Source organism: Macrobrachium rosenbergii, chromosome 48 (assembly GCF_040412425.1).
Source record: "Macrobrachium rosenbergii isolate ZJJX-2024 chromosome 48, ASM4041242v1, whole genome shotgun sequence".
In the NCBI taxonomy this organism is placed as follows: Eukaryota; Metazoa; Arthropoda; class Malacostraca; order Decapoda; family Palaemonidae; genus Macrobrachium; species Macrobrachium rosenbergii.
The window spans coordinates 54,084,437-54,100,679 of NC_089788.1; the positions used below are offsets into that span (position 1 = coordinate 54,084,437).

At 40.4% G+C, this 16,243-nt stretch overlaps 1 protein-coding gene across 1 annotated transcript in view; it reads right to left on the bottom strand.

Moving 5' to 3' along the window:
• The window catches only part of LOC136831403 (uncharacterized), a 475,267-nt gene extending 464,076 nt beyond the window's left edge, over positions 1–11,191 (bottom strand). Inside the window, exon 1 of the mRNA XM_067091779.1 lies at positions 11,008–11,191. The gene's annotated coding sequence lies outside the window, so the exon portion shown is untranslated. The remainder of the gene's footprint in view (positions 1–11,007) is intronic.
• Positions 11,192–16,243: the final 5,052 nt, after the last annotated feature.

Consider the following 16,243-nt stretch of genomic DNA (forward strand, 5'->3'; position numbering starts at 1 on the left):
TGTTACCATAAGCGTTGTTGCTTGTCAACACCACAGGAGTGTCCCCACTATTCAGGCCCAAAACTACGCTGGCTAAAAATGCCTCCTTGAGTTTCGGGCCCACTGATGGTGGTGTCCGCCCTTCTGGTCCCACACATTCCTGTACGAACATTCTTTCAGGTGTGCGTTCTAACCTATAAGATGTATCCAAAAGACAAGAACACCTCAGGAGGGAGAGTGTCCACTGGCACTCCTAAACAGAGGTTCCTGTTGCCTAGCTAAAGCTAGCTCTCCTCACTTCCTCAGACAAAGGAAGATGAGAGAGATGGGTCTCTCACCGGAGACCTATACACTTTCATCCTGCAAAAAGGGAGAGAGGTGAACAGTCTGAGGAACCGAATCTACAATGGTGACAGGTGAACCAGAACGATGTGTCACTGCCGAGAGGTTATTCCTGCCAAGACTTCTGCACTGCAAGAAACTGATGGGCAGGTATTGAGCATACACATCCCTCAAATCCCCAAAACAGCAAGAAGCCACCCACGGATGGAATCATGAACAGAATGGACCATTTCATCTAGGCCAGTTCTGGGGAATAAACTGGATCAGTGGGAAGAGGGTAGAGACTCCTGGCGCCTTCAATTCTCTTCCCACAGGGTGAGGTCTTTCTGTGGGCCAGGAACTTAACATCGAACCAGACCGGAAAGAGGGTCAGGAATGACGTAAGTCTCTAAGCCTAAAGGTACCAGAACCATACCAGCATCCTCTACCCATATTTCCACTCCAAAGTTGCTGTAAAGCTTGCCCAATGACTTAATAGGCACCACATCCATCAGCAGCAACAGGGGAAGAACTGCCCACACCCCTGAGGTCTTCTGTATTTAACCGGGTGAAAAGAAGTCTGGGTACCTCTATGAGGAGTGGAGAAAGTCTGGGACTTTCTCTGACCAAAGGAAGGGACAGCTTAGCTCTAAGATCAAGCTGCAGTGCCTTGGAAAGACCTGAAGGACTTAGCCATTGCCCGTGAACAAGCCAAAGCCTGTCCACTGCTGCCTCCCCTCCCTCTAGCAGGGGAATGATCCTAGCACTATTCTGTCCCCGAGCATCAAAGTCGACTCAGGATTAACAGACCTAGAAGTCTGAAGAGAACACTATCTCACCCCACCAGTTGCTGTCTAGTGGAGGAGGCAGACAATATCACTATCTACCAGATTAGCAGTCTCAAGGGCATTCTCCCCAGGTGTATTGAGGTCCAACGATAAAAACGATCTTGGTCGTTTGTAGGCCCAAAGATAGACCTCGTGACTAACTGGAATCTACTATGCCAGTCAAGTCCGGTGCCTTTGTCTCTGCTTGTGATAGGAGATTCCTCCTGGAGATGCTCTAGGGACAGGCTGGGACATAGATGAGTCAAGTCCGGGTCAACTTAAAAGATGGCAATGATCTCTGGTGGGCTAGAGGCAGAGAAAGTGCACTGCATCAACAGCTGGACCAGGGAGCATTCTCTTGCCCAGGGAAGCACAGAGCAAGAAAAGATGTCTCTTCCTCAAGATCATTAAAAAGACTTATCATTCTAATGATCTTTACAAAAGTCTCTCTACTTCCATCAGAGAGAAACACTCGCCAGAGCCTGGTAATCTCTTAGCCATTCCACACATCCTGTCCAGTCTGAGGACCAAACAGAATGTAAACCTCCAGCATCATGGGCCGGAATGGGAGCAGAAAATTTTTCAGTCCCAAGCCCTGAACTTGTCTGGCTCCTGTCTCTGGAATATAATTCTGAGGAGGAAGGAACAAGTGGGAGATCACGAAAACCCTCGCCTCACCTGCAGAAGACTTAGTCCTAGTAGGTAAATGAGGCTGCAGGCGGTCATCTAACCCGACGACAATGTCCGCCTGGGTCGAGGGAGTGGTCCCACTCACGCGGTACATGGGCAGGGGCTGTCCTGTGGATGTGTTTCATCCTACAGGCATCAGCGAGCAGTTTATCGGCGTTGCTAGCGGTTTATCAGTGCCATTAAGCAGTTTATTGGCACTTACAGCATCGTGAAACGCCATTTATTACCATAGTTATTGTGATGTTCCGATTGATGATGATTTTTGGTTATCGGTAGCTTGGCCAGGAATGGAACTCCACCATTAACTAGGGGACTGCCTTACTTAAAGCCAATGTTTCTACAAGGGAAGATGACTGAGCAGGGATCCTCTTACCTTGCCTGAGGAACCAAAGCAACATCGCTAGGCCACCATCCCAGGACCCCTGGACTGTTCTCTTGAAGGGGGAGGTTGAGCACCTGCATGCTATCTGCTCAACTTTCCTTGTTGGCATGTGCTAGCAGCTAGTCTGTGGCCAAGGACACTTGCCTACCCCAGCACAGGCTACCGGGACCAGTACCGGCACAGGGTCTGCACCAGACTGGGGCGGCACCTGCATGGGGCTGGAACCAGCCCCAAGTAGGCAGGCCTATGGGGCTGGTACCAGTACACTGGGGTCCGAAGAACCCTGGGTGGCGGTTGCACCTGTGTGGTCAGCAGTAGGAGCATCAGTACCATGGTAAGGCTAGTGAGAAACCATGGATAGTACCTATAGCCTGGGTAGGTGAAGCCTACGGGTGGTACCATTACACCCATAGTCCGAAAGACCCCGAATAACAGTTGCACCAATGTGCTCGAAGCAAGAAACAGCAGTACTGAAGGGATGGGTAGGAAGCCTATCAGGGCCGGTACCGGTACTCTGGAGATCTCAAGGAACCTGGAGTAGTGGTTGCACCTAATGTGCTAACGGTGATAGTGCACCAGTACTGAATACCCAGCTAAGAAGCCTACTGGGCTGGTGCTGGTACACTGGAGTCTGAAGAACCCAGACAGCAGTTGCACCCAAGCGGCTCGCAACAAAGGCAGTACTGAAGGCCGGGTAGGAAGCCTACCACAGGTCGGTGCCAGTGCCAGTACCACAGGAGTCCGAAGACTCCTGGGTAGCCCGCTCGCCTGTGCACTCAGCAATGGAAGAAGCTGCAGTGCTGAAGGCCTCGGTAGGAAGCCTACCAGGGCTGGTGCCAGTACAACTAGGGCCTGAAAACCCCATGCAGCAGCTGTACTCATGGCTCGGCAGCGGGACAGAGGTTCCACAGTAACGCTAGCAAGAGACTAGGCCTAGTACCAGTAGACCAGTACAGGGAATGGTACCAGTGGTCTGGGTAGGCAGGCTTCCAGGGTCGAGTACCGGTATACCAAGGTTCGGAGAATCCTGGGAAACCATGCACCCATGCACAAGGCAATGGGAGCAGAGGTACCAGGGCCAATGCTAGCGAGACACCGAGGCCTGGTACTGGTATATTGGGGTTCCAGAGAACCCCGATGGCAGTTTGCAACCATGTGCAAGGCAATGGGAGCATGAGCAGCAACCTTTCTCTTTTCTGCTTGCCAACTTGGAAGAAGAAGGGGAGGAGGCGACAGCACTCAACGCCAAAGATGACAAAGCGATGACAACAGTAACTAGTATTTACTTCTCTTTGTGAGTTACGCGAGCTTGCATTGGCAACAGCGTGTAGAGAACATCACTCACAAATGATATGGCAGTACCTGGGAACTCAATCCCAATACTGCATGAGGGTTACTGGGTAGTAGGAGCAGCCCTACAGCTGGAGACACTGTGGCAATGAGTTGTCCCGGCATGGTCGAGCAGATATAAACAAGACCCTTAAGCCTAAGAACGATTATTAAGTTCAAAGACACTCGGCTCTCCTGAGAGGCCTAGAGAGGCACATAATTCTATAACCTGATAAAAGAAGTCAGATTAGATTGTTTATTACACTCATGTCACACTGTGACATATGATAATAAATGATGATCAACCTCAAAAAGAAAGAAACTGAATACACAGTCTGTCCTTCCCTGGATAGCACCTAACCCAGTGGTTTCCCCCTCAAAAGGCTAAAGTGACTGAGGGTTTAGCACTGTATACAGGCAGTCCCGGTTATCGGCGGGGTTCCATTCGGACGGTATGACTATAGCGAAAATAGCCAACAACGAAAATCAGTGATTTTCGGTATCGCACCAGTTTTTAGTTATTGGCGCTTCTGTTAGGTATGTATTGGCACCAATACGCGATTATTGGTGCCAATAAGTGGAAATCAGCTCATATCAGGGTCACTGATTTTCGTCGCTAGACAAGACCCAAAAAACCGGATCGCCGATAACCAGGGACTGGACTGCCTGTAATTATAGAACAGAATATGGGATTTAGGCTAAAGGCCAAGCACTGGGACCTATGAGGTCATTCAGCACTGAAAAGGAAATTGACAGTAAGCAGTTTGAAAGGTGTAACTGGAGGGAAAACCTCACAGTTGCACTATGTAACAATTGTTAGGAGAGGGTGGAAAGTCAGATGGAAGAAAGAGAATAAGAATGGAGGTACAGTAAAAGGAATGAAAGAGGTTACAGCTAGGGGCCAAAGGGACGCTGCAAAGACCTTTCAGTAATACCTAGAAATGCACCGTGTGAGGTGCACTGACTGTACTACCCCTAGTGTGTGTATAATTATATCACAAACAGAAATCACTCAAAAAATATATCAACACAAAACTAAACAAAAAGCAAATGGCAGTTGGGCAGAGGAGCGCGGGGTTGTATTTACACAACGGTGGCCAGCAAAGTGGAGTGCATACGATGAGTGGGCAGGACTTCCCCCTGCTGTCAGTAGCCAAAAACCTGTTTGAAAGTTAATGGCTTTTCAGCTCACATTCTCAAGCAAAATCCTATGTAAAGACTGAAGGTTTGTGTTTGTGTAAACAAATCACTTACCTCCCTCAGACTTATATTCATTCCTCAACTGTCTGGCACTTGTGAGGTACAAATTTCCTATTGTTACCTGCCTTTATGCCTCTTGTTCTTGGCGTCGTTGCAGATTTCGAGATCTAAGGCAAAAAGGTCGCCAGTGATGTGGTTTTTGGCTGAGATCTTGTTAGATCAATGAGGTATATTAGGGATATTACATGCAACTTTACCTTAGGTAACTTCAAGAGGGGAGTGATTAAGGTAACCTCTGAGGTTTAACTTAATTATATTTACAAAAGAAAACACCTATCAGAAGAATGGTAGCGTAATTTTGGGGACAGGCAAACACGGTCCCATGATATCAGGTGAAAGAGCAAATGACTGAGGATTTGCTTGAGGAAACATAATGGGATGCCCGCTTCAAAGGGAATTGCAAATGATGTACTGGGGCCACTACGCTTTTTAAGGTGATATACAGATCCACAGATGAATAACTCCCTAATCTGTAATCAAAACCTGATTACTCAATCAATAATAGCACTGTAATGAAAGAATCGAGGAATTGCATAGAAGATGCCTAGACTGAACTCTACTCAATAATTCAAATATTTTACAATTACATTAGACTTCATCAATGCTTTTGCAAATTAAACAGCACAAATATAAAAAGCAATACAGGTCTCACTGTAGGTCTATTGAACTATGAATAGAAGAGCAGAAAAATAGTTGACAAACAGGGAAGTGACTGACGAAAATCACCTTAAATCAGTACTTCACCTTCAAAAGGAGATGAAGTTCCTCATCTTATGGGGCCATCGAGGGGAGGGCAAGTGAGTAATTTCACAGCAGAAATACTCTGGTTACTTCCAGCACGTGTTAGAATTAGGCAGGTTAACGAAGCAAGGGACAGGACATCCATCCTGGATAAGCTGCATGGCAAATGTGTGCATCATGGCTGAAGTTTCAAGATGGCGGAGCGCATGTTCAAATCACCAGCTGACCTGCCTCGGGTGACAATTAGCTCCAACTGGGTCAGCACCTGGAGCTTAAGGAATTTTGGCTGTCCCACAACAAAAAGATTAAAATGGCTTCCACCCAAAGGCAGTGGTGAGAGAGGTTTATAGAGGCAAATTTGCCTACAGTGAATCATACTAAAATAAATGAATTCGGTGCATATTCCTTATTTCATTTGACTTATTGACTGGTGAGATGGCATATGAGAGGATACTGATGACACCTCCCCACCTTGATGACATTTACACCCTTAGTCGGGCTGAAATGGCTAAAAATTACAATGTCACAACACGCAATAATTTCTCTCTTCACAACCTTTTGGTTGTGGGTACATTATTCAAATATAATATTTCTGCTAAAGACCAGAGTTAATTATAAACAAAAGAAATTACTTATGACTTTTACTCTACTTTGCAAAATTAATTTACGCTGCTGACAATAGTAATAATTTTGTACTTTCTAAGAAATGAGTTTAAGCAGCATTTAATGAGTATAATATAGCTATATGATTACTTAATTGGTAATAAAACTGAACCTAACATTAATACTTAATTGGTAATAAAACTGAACCTAACATTAAGAGGTTAATATTGTTATAATCAGAATACTCCATGCACTTATTAGTAAAAGACTTTTTAGTCACAAGTTCATACCGTTAATATACCTTGAGGAGGCAGTACAACGAAAGTATTCGTGGGCTTAGCAGGTGTTGCCATGATACTTGAAAGCGACAGCTCAGTGCTATTCGGGGCACTATAAAAACTGGTGCCAGGAGGCACATATTATAAGTACATGTGATGTATCAGTACATAGTACTGGCTATGGAACCCAAGGATTACAAATTACAGGCAGTCCCTGGTTAACCGCGGGCTCGGTTAACACCGATCGGTTTTATGGGGCTTGTCTAGCGGCAGAAAATCGGCAATTTTCAGCGCCGAAAATCGCCGATTTCCGCTTATCAGCTGATAATTGGGTACTGGCGCCGATACATACCTAACAGAGGCGCTCATAACCTCCTTGGTCCACTAGTTGGAGGGCACTGAATACCATGGCACCTTTCCCTTCAAGGTGCTTTGCTAGGATCAGACACACTTCCTCGAGAGAGGGCACAAGTTTCAGGACCCTTTCGACATGGTGAGGCAAACTTCAGGCTCAGCTTCTATCTTCTTATGAGGGAGCTGACACTACTGAGGGTCGAATGTGGAGACAACGTTGATTTGTTGCTCACGCCTTGGGCTGCCATTGCAAACTGTTGAGCTCTTTCCTTCTCCCTCTCTTCTCTTTCTTTCTCCTCCCTTTTCTCCTAAGCTATTCTCTCTTTCTCTCTCTCCTGCCTTTCTTTCTCTTCTCTTTTCTCTGAGCTATTCTTTCTTTCTCTCTCTCCTGCCTTCTTTCTCTTTCTCCCGCTTTCTTTCTCCTTCTGTCTTTCCTTCTCCTTCCTTGGGAATCAAGCATGAGGTTTGGGCTTGGCTCAAATGAACGTCTTGTGGCCCTTTAGAGTTTTCAAATTAGAATGGGTTTTGGTTTTTGTCCCAGAGGACATAGGGTTTGTTCACAGCGAACTGGTTTTTGGTTTGTTCTAAACAGGTGGGGTTTGTTCACTGGGAAATGGTTTGGTCTGTCCCAGAGGATAAAGGAATTTTGGCTGATCATAAATGGACAAGACCAACTATAGCTCAGTGAATCTGGTTTGGTTCTGGAAAGCATTTGCCGTTCCTGATTTTAATGTCTTGATAGACCTAATTTGGGAGTTTATATCATGCCGGTCATGGCTGGCTATAAGCGTGAAGGTAGGGGTTTGGTTGTTCAAATGACCATAATTTTTGTTTTTATTTGCATGGACAGGGCCAGCTATAGCAAGAAATTAAGGCGTTCCGGAGAACAATGGTTTGTGCATGTTGAATCAGCGGTTATTTGGGCTCCTGAGAACTTAGGGTTTGTGCTAAATGAGCGATTCAGGGTCTCGTAAGACTCAGGTTGTTCTAATGAACTAATTCAGTATGCTAGGAAGACTGAAGGTTGTTCCTGGTGAACAGGGATAATGAGTCCCCATCAGGACTTGAACTGTGAAATAAATGAATATAAAGTCTCAAAATGGACTTGGATTTTTAGCACAATGTTTAACACAAGCCGTAAATAATGATTTGCAGAGAATTGTTGGAGCTGGTGGATGCCGTTAAAATAACATGTCTTATGTAGAATTGAGTACTGCTTAATATGCTTTTAATTTACTTGCTCACATAAATAGTCACAATGCTGAATGAATGCTTATGCTGATGTCGCAGCAAATTTTTATAAAATGGTATTGCCCTGGGCAAATGGGAAGCAGCAGCTTCTAAATATACATAATTAAATGTGTGAAAGAAAGATTATGCTGATGTTGCAGCAATTATTTTAAAATGGTATAGCTCTGGGGAAATAGGAAGCAGTAGCTTCTAAATTTGCACAATTATATGTGTGAAAGAAACAATTTAGCTGCTTTCTCAGCCAAGGATACTTACAAAAATATGACGAGAAAAGACTGTGCTTATTTCAAGAGCACAACATTAAATTTGGTGGAATATAACAAGTACAAAAAATGTTAAATCTACCATGCAGGCAGTTATTGCCAAGGATATTTCACGTGCTATCTTGAACTCTGGGAGACCTGATTTTGGCATGTGGTGACGTGTTTACATTAGCTCATGAGCCCCGTGGGTCAGGGAGCTTTCTTATGAGACCAACTGCACGAAGAGAAACAGCAAACAAACACAGAGTTGTCTTGTCTGAACTGGTCACGTGAAGCTTTACACAAATTTTAATGAGACACCTGAAAAATTTCAGAAGATTTTCCTCTCATCTGGGAAAATGAATGAATGGGTGCCTTTTTTTTCTCACAGCTTGTTTACTGGGAAAAATTGAAAGAAATGGAATTTACCATGTGCATTTCTTTTATAGAGGGAATTTAAATAAATGCAAAATACTCCCAAAATTTTCAGCTCATGGCCTGAACAAACTTTTTATGGATTCATGAGATATATTCAATAAGGAAGAATAATATCTTGCCTATGAAGAGTAAAAATCCTAACTCAATGATATAAAAGTTGCTGGACAAGATCAACCTGCGTGGGTTCTAATGTGTGCCTAACTAAGATTTTCGAACGAAAAAATCGCCTGTATCACATGGGAAGAAAGTACCCATACTATTTCTTGTTACAAACTTCATAATTCACCATTCCTAGTTAGCCCATTATGAAAGTCCTGTAAGCTATCATGCATTAGCCATCAAAAGCTTGTGTAAAGGTTAATAACTCTCTCTCCTCTCTATACCTGGGATGCTGCACGTGGTCTAATAATTCTAACTAGTTCAGTCATGATTTTGTTTGTACTAACAAAAAATAAATATAACACGAGACTTACTGTGAAATGGATCACTTGTGCGCTTATAGAAATTTATGCTAATAAGAAGGAGGTTCGTTTCTTGTCTGCATCCAGCTCTAGCAAGGCTATTCAGCTGATAATTGTGATTGTTGCTAGGGAAAGGATTCACTCTGCAACGTTGCAGATTTTGAGATCTAAGGCAAAAGGTTGCCAGTGATATGGTTTTTGGCTGGGGTCTTGTCAGATCAATGAGGTATATTAGGGATACTACGCAACTTACAACTTAGCATTAGTAACACAAAAATCTGGACTCTGGCCTTGAGATCAGCTAAAAACATATACATCAAAATACGGCCAAGGCCTACTTTAAGAGGGGAGTGATGAGGTTTAATTTAATTAATTATACTTACAAAAGAAAACACAAATGGGGATAGGCAAAACCACGGTCCTGTGATACAGGATGAAAGAGCAATTGACTGAGGATCGCTGGAGGAAACACAATGGGATGCCTGTTTCAAAGGGAATTGCAAATGATGCTGGGGCCACTACACACACAAGCTGATGCACAGATCCACAGCTGACTAACTCCTAATCTGTATTCAAACACTTATGGTTACTCAACGATAATACCACTGTGATGAAGGAATCGAGGAATTGCATAGATGCCTAGACTGAACTCTATTCCAATAATTCAAATATTTTACAATTACGTTACACTTCACATCAATGCTTTGCAAATTAAACAGCACAAATATAAAAAGCAATACAGGTCTCACTGTAGGTCTATTGCACTATGAAAAGAAAAAGCAGAAAAATACAGTAGTTGGAGACGAATAGGGGACGTGACTGACGAACATCACCTTAAATCCAGCACTTTACCTTAATAAGGAGATAAAGTTCCTCGTCTTACGAGGCCCAGCGAGGGGAGGGCAAGTGAGTAATTTCACAGCAAAAATACTCTGGTTACTTCAGCCACATGTTAGAATTAGGCAGGTTAATGGAGCAAGGGCAGGACATCTGTCCTGGGTCAGCTTCCAGCAAATCTAAGATCGTGTTCTTCCAGGACCCTTTAAAACTTCCTGGAATTACATTTTTCTCCTCCTAGGTGGTGTTGGGATCATCCTGACTGCATGGCTGAAGTTTCAAGATGGCAGACAGCGCACATGTTCAACCCGCCAATGACCTGCCTCGAGGCGACGATTAGCTCAACTGGGTCAGCACCTGGAATTTAAGGAATTTCGGGTCCCACAACAAAAGAAGATTAAAGTGGTTTCCCCCAAAGGCAGTGGTGAAAGAGGCTTATAGAGGCGAATTTGTCTACAGTAAATCATACTAAAATAAATGAATTAGGTGCATATTCCTTATTTCATTTGACTTATTGACTGGTGAGATGGCATATGAGAGAACACTCTCGACAATATGTTAAAATAAATGAAATAACAAAAATCTTCCATACATACCCATCAGTTCAGAATTAAAAACACCACACAAGCATGGCTGGCCAAGTGAGAGTCTTTTTCTTTAAAAGTGTGCCTAAAGGAGCTGCTGACTGCGGGTAAGGCACATGTAAACTGATGGATTTATATTAAAAGTTTTTTTAATTTCATTTCTTTTCCAATTTTTAGGATTCTTGTTGTTTGAAAGTGCATATGTCAAGGGCAACCACATTCATGCTTTTTTGTATTATGATCAGGAGCTAATAATAAAAGTAACAAGTGAGCCCAAGTAATTAAAATTTTCACAATTAAAGGAATTTACCATTCAAATACTGCACATGTTCTCCCTTACGCAGTTTTTTATAACCTATCTAAACAGAACTTCATCAACCAAGAATACAATTGTTTCGCTTTCATAAAAGTACCACAGGTTCACTAATACTACTCTGCATTATTTATTTTATACCTTTTAATATCCTTGACAGCCTGGTCATGTTTCTGTAACCTTCTGATAATGGAATCTTCATTTTTTCATGCTCAGTTCATAAAAACTATAACTTCATCATTCAAAATAGCTTCCAAAGGTGTGCAGGTAATATTCTTCAAAAGAGAATAAAGTCACCAACCTAGAAGAAAGTAGGTAGATAAAATAAAATTAGTTACAATGGATTTAAATTTTCTGATATAAGAAAAAAATTTTGGGGCCATATTATTCTGCTTTTTAAAAATTTTCTATTGTATATCAAGACATAATTATTTTAAAAACAAATTTAATTTTATGATATACATTAATACTTCAAACTTCTGCGAGGTTAGGTTCCAGAACCCCTTGTGCAAGTCGAAGATTTGTGTAAGTTTGGTACCGTCATTAAAAATGCTAATAAATGCTCGTTTCTACAGTTTAAACACTAAATATAACTGTAATCATGCTCCTAAAGTATTAAACTAACTTTTAAATTAAATTAAGGTTACTTTAATTTCATTTAAAAGTAAGCTTATTACATTATCCTTAAAAAAAAAAATAAATGACTGACTAAAAATTGAGTACTACTACTATGTACATAACGTATATAATGCTACCCCTAATTCATGGGATGCCATTTTCTTGTAAACTTCATATGTCACAGTCATAACAAAGGTACAACTCAATAAAATAAAGAAAACATACACTTAATGTTCGAGGGTAGTAATGTAAAATTCAATCAATCAATCAATAATTCAAAAGAGAGAGAGAGAGAGAGAGAGAGAGAGAGAGAGAGAGAGATGTCCTTACATTAAGAGAGTGAAATTACTTTTGAATTATTACGGAGACAGAGAGAGAGAGAGAGAGAGAGAGAGAGAGAGAGAGAGAGAGAGAGAGAGAGAGAGAGAGAGAGAGAGAGATGAGGTTTGTCCTTACTTAAAATATCAAGAGTTAAATTATTTATGAATTATTACAGAGACAGAGAGAATAACATATGAGAGAGAGAGAGAGAGAGAGAGAGAGAGAGAGAGAGAGAGAGAGAGAGAGAGAGAGAGAGAGAGAGAGAGAGAGAGAGAGAGAGATATTTCAGTATGTAGAAATCCTTTGACACACTGTGGGCAACACTTCCCTTGTGTTATATGTCAAATTAACTGACAGCTACCTCACCCCTCCTCTCTGCAAGCCTCACACAAAAGATCGGGGTATGATATGTACTTGTTTGTTTAAAATTTTATGTAATTTATTATACAAATGCAAAAAATGCATGGTAAATATGAAATAAATTTAATAACAAAGTAACGTCATGTTTATCTGTGCATAAAAATCTCCTCTTATCTGAGAGAGAGAGAGAGAGAGAGAGAGAGAGAGAGAGAGAGAGAGAGAGAGAGAGAGAGAGAGAGAGAGAGAGAGAGAGAGAGAGCAAAAAAACAACTCATACATCAAAGCAAATAAGTGTTAAAGTAGTATGAGACAGAGACAGAGAGAGAGAGAATATGTTTACATCACAGCTGTTTTGTGATTTTGATTAATTTTACTGTATTTTAACTAAAGTATGCTAGTATCATACAGTATTTATGTACAAAAATAAAAATAATACAAATTTTACACATAAAAGCATGAAAACCTACATAATATTTCAAAATTTAACATAACACTTCTGCAGGGTATCTCAAAGATTTTGCAAATGTCACGTGAAAAAACTGAAATGAAAAGTTTATGTGTCTGTGAAACTTCGTGCAACTCGAATTGTGTAAGACCAGGTATAACTATAAACCTATTACTTAAAATTAGCCTTTTCATGAGCTTTGCAATTATCCCAGATGCTTCAGTTCCCATTAAACGATAATGGAAGAAAACAACAGGCAGCCAGAAGTTTTATTTTTCCTGTACACAGAATCACGAGCAGTGAGAAATTAATAATGCTTGGAGACAGGTACTTGCATTATTAGTACAGTACAGGTATAGCATATGTACAAAAAAAAAAATTCACAGTAAATCCATTATTAATAACAGCCTACATTTAAGGCCACAGAATTGCCCAGACACTTCATCCCTTTTAAAAGAAATAGTAGTTGACGGGTAAAAGCATGCAGGTGGGTGTAAGATAGAGGTCCTCTGATCACTGGGTGTCTCACAACTAACTGTAGCACTCTTTATGAATGAGTTAACTTCTCAGAAGTCTCCCCAGACTTTTAACTGGGCTCTCTTTATAGGTATTGTAAAGTCACTGATTTATATAGTTTTCTTCATTGCTATTCAGTTACTGGGTGCAGTTTTGCATTTTTCAGAAATATTTACATGATTTTCAACTTTCCTCAATGTTTCGAGTTCTACCAGGTGAATGTAATTTTATCTGTAGTGATCAGTAATTTATAAGGAGGAATTCTTCTAAGTACTTTTTCCATTTGTCATGATAGAGAAAATCATCTCATTTTTCAGCTGCTGGGTTTACCTTCTGTAGGTCATCAGGTTTCTGTTATTTTTAGTAGAATAGTTGGTGTCAGAAAGGGCTAACAATTTACAATCATTAAAGTGGGTAGCTTGGTTTTTCTATGTTATCTCTCAGTAAGTTTTATATTAAATTTAGGCTTCAATTCTTAGAATTAGGTTTATTAAGACTTGGATTTTATTATTAGTAACTTTTCCATGCTTGCCTTGTATTGATTTTCTAACTTATTACGACAAACCACTCAGTTTGATTGCTCTGCATTTTTTGTGTTTTGCTGCACAGAATTCCTTCTTCGTTACATTTCACAGTACTGTACATACTACTGTTCTGTTAATATTTGTGTCTTACCCTGCATTTTACACTTTTTCTGCATCTGTATATTTTTATCTTGTGTCTTTCCTCCAACAACTTTATTAATGGGGCTTCAAAAGTGCTCTGGCTTGCCCATTATACCATGTAACAGGATAAGCTCTTGTGCAGCCACCAGAGCTGCCGCTGCAATGGGAAATCAGGGTTCTAATCCTGCTCTAAATGTACCTTCCAGTACCAGTCTAAAATCCTGGACACAGAATCCCTTGGCTTGAAAATTTTTTATATGACATTCACTAACATAAAATCTCATCTACATCAATGTATAATTTAATTTTAGAATGGAATGGAATAGAGTTGACCCTCGTTAAACTGGACCCCATTGATCCGGATATCGGATAAGAGTCAGCCGACTTAAAATACGTAATGTTCGTCCACGATTTAAGATAGTTATTGTTCCTCTGCTCATCGCGTACCATTTTCTTTTATACTTACCAAAGGTAAATAAAAACACTTTTCATTTATATTTCTATTTTATATACAGTATACTGTTCAGTATTTATACTGTACTAAAACACTATTGTCTGGAAGGGTTGGAAGTGTCGTAGTCAATCACTGAGCATTAACAGTTTTACCTATCTGCTGCCTGACTGGTAGCTGCAGTGCGATGCTTTGTGCGTTTTTAGGAAAGAAAAGACATGACAAAGGTAAACTTTGTGAAGACAAAGCTAAGTTACTGAACAATACTTGTGTTTATGTAGCAAATGACATGAGAGAGAGAGAGAGAGAGAGAGAGAGAGAGAGAAATGACAGAGAGAGAGAGAGAGAGAGAGAGAGAGAGAGAGAGAGAGAGAAATTGCCAGTTCCTCTATGCAGTGTAATTCTATCCTCAAAGATTAAAGAGAAAATTTTGTTTTAAAGGAATGTCAACGCAGTGTTAGTAAATATCTTCTGAAGCAAAAAAAAAAATACATATTTTGTTGCTGAAGAATCTCTGAACCAACAGTTTTGCATTCAAAGTAATAAGAAGGAATTCATTCTATTCTTCATGTAATCAGTAAAATACATGCAGTACACTATTAAAAACTATGCATTGCATTCAAAACACACACACTTATGTCACCGTTACATCATTGTCAGCTTCCAAAACTTTCTTTCTCAGACAGAATACAACTAAACCTGATTGGCTGGCTGGTTGCCATGGAGATCTGCTAGCCAGTGACAGCCCTCTACTTCTGTTCTATTTATAGACATGTCGTGATGGCAATAAGTTTGAACATTGCCATCATTGTGATTATTTGACTGCTGATGGCAAAAATTACTCAATAATTTGTTTTATATAATTATTTCTTCATGAAAACAAGAATTCAACAATAATTTTAACTTTAATACAGCAGTATGAAATATCCCACAACAGTCTATCGTGGTGATGCGTCATCACTTGTGAATCCTATTCCCAGACCGTCCTTAGACTTACGACTATAAACTGATGACGGGGTTAGTAACAATAAAAAATAACCATCTCCAATGTCGATATGATGAAATGTATTTTATAGTCCTACTTATCGATAAAATTCACAAGTTGAATTACAATTATTTTGATCATGTATATTTTTGCGTTTTACGGAATGTTGTTAGTGAACTTATTGTCTTAATTGTCCCACTATTTTATTATTGATGATCTTAATTAACTCATTCATTTAACAGTATATTAATATAAACTATAATGAATAAATAACATGAAAAAACATGAAGGGGAAAAAAATGTTTTTCCTGCAATAGTTATGTTTGATTGTTCCTTACTTCCACAGTTCCAAAATCTAAAAAAATCCAAAAACCTAAACACGTCTGGCCTCAAGGATTTACGTGTAAGGATTGTGTACCTGTAATCTAAATTTCATTATCTTACTTTTCATTTAAGAGACTCCATTTCTTTTACTTAACAATTATGTGTTCATGTCTCGGCCCAGGCATCTACTGTACATGTGCTGACTGAATTCTATCATTCTTATCATGTTTTATTCTTCATTTTTCATCTTTTACCATGAGCTTTAATTCAAACATTTCTACATTGATTGATTATTCATACTCATTATAAAAATAATGAAATACAATATATTTATAGGTATATATATAGATACTGCTGGTTAAACCGGACTATTCGCTAAGATGGACACCCTGGCCGCATCTATTAGTCTGTCTTAACGAGGGTCAACTTGAGATCTAGGCACAAAGCCAAGCACTGGACCCACAGGGTCATTCAGTGCTATGATGAGAATGAATGAAAATGGAAATGTGATATAAAAGGGATTTTGACAAAGGAAAAATCTATTTCTGAGGAAGGTCCCGTGTCACCCAGTGAAATTCCATTACAGCACAAATTTCTAGGTATAAAATGCTAGATATACCAGAGAAAAAGAGCTTTCAGGAAAGCTGGGGTTACTACCCCAGTCGTCT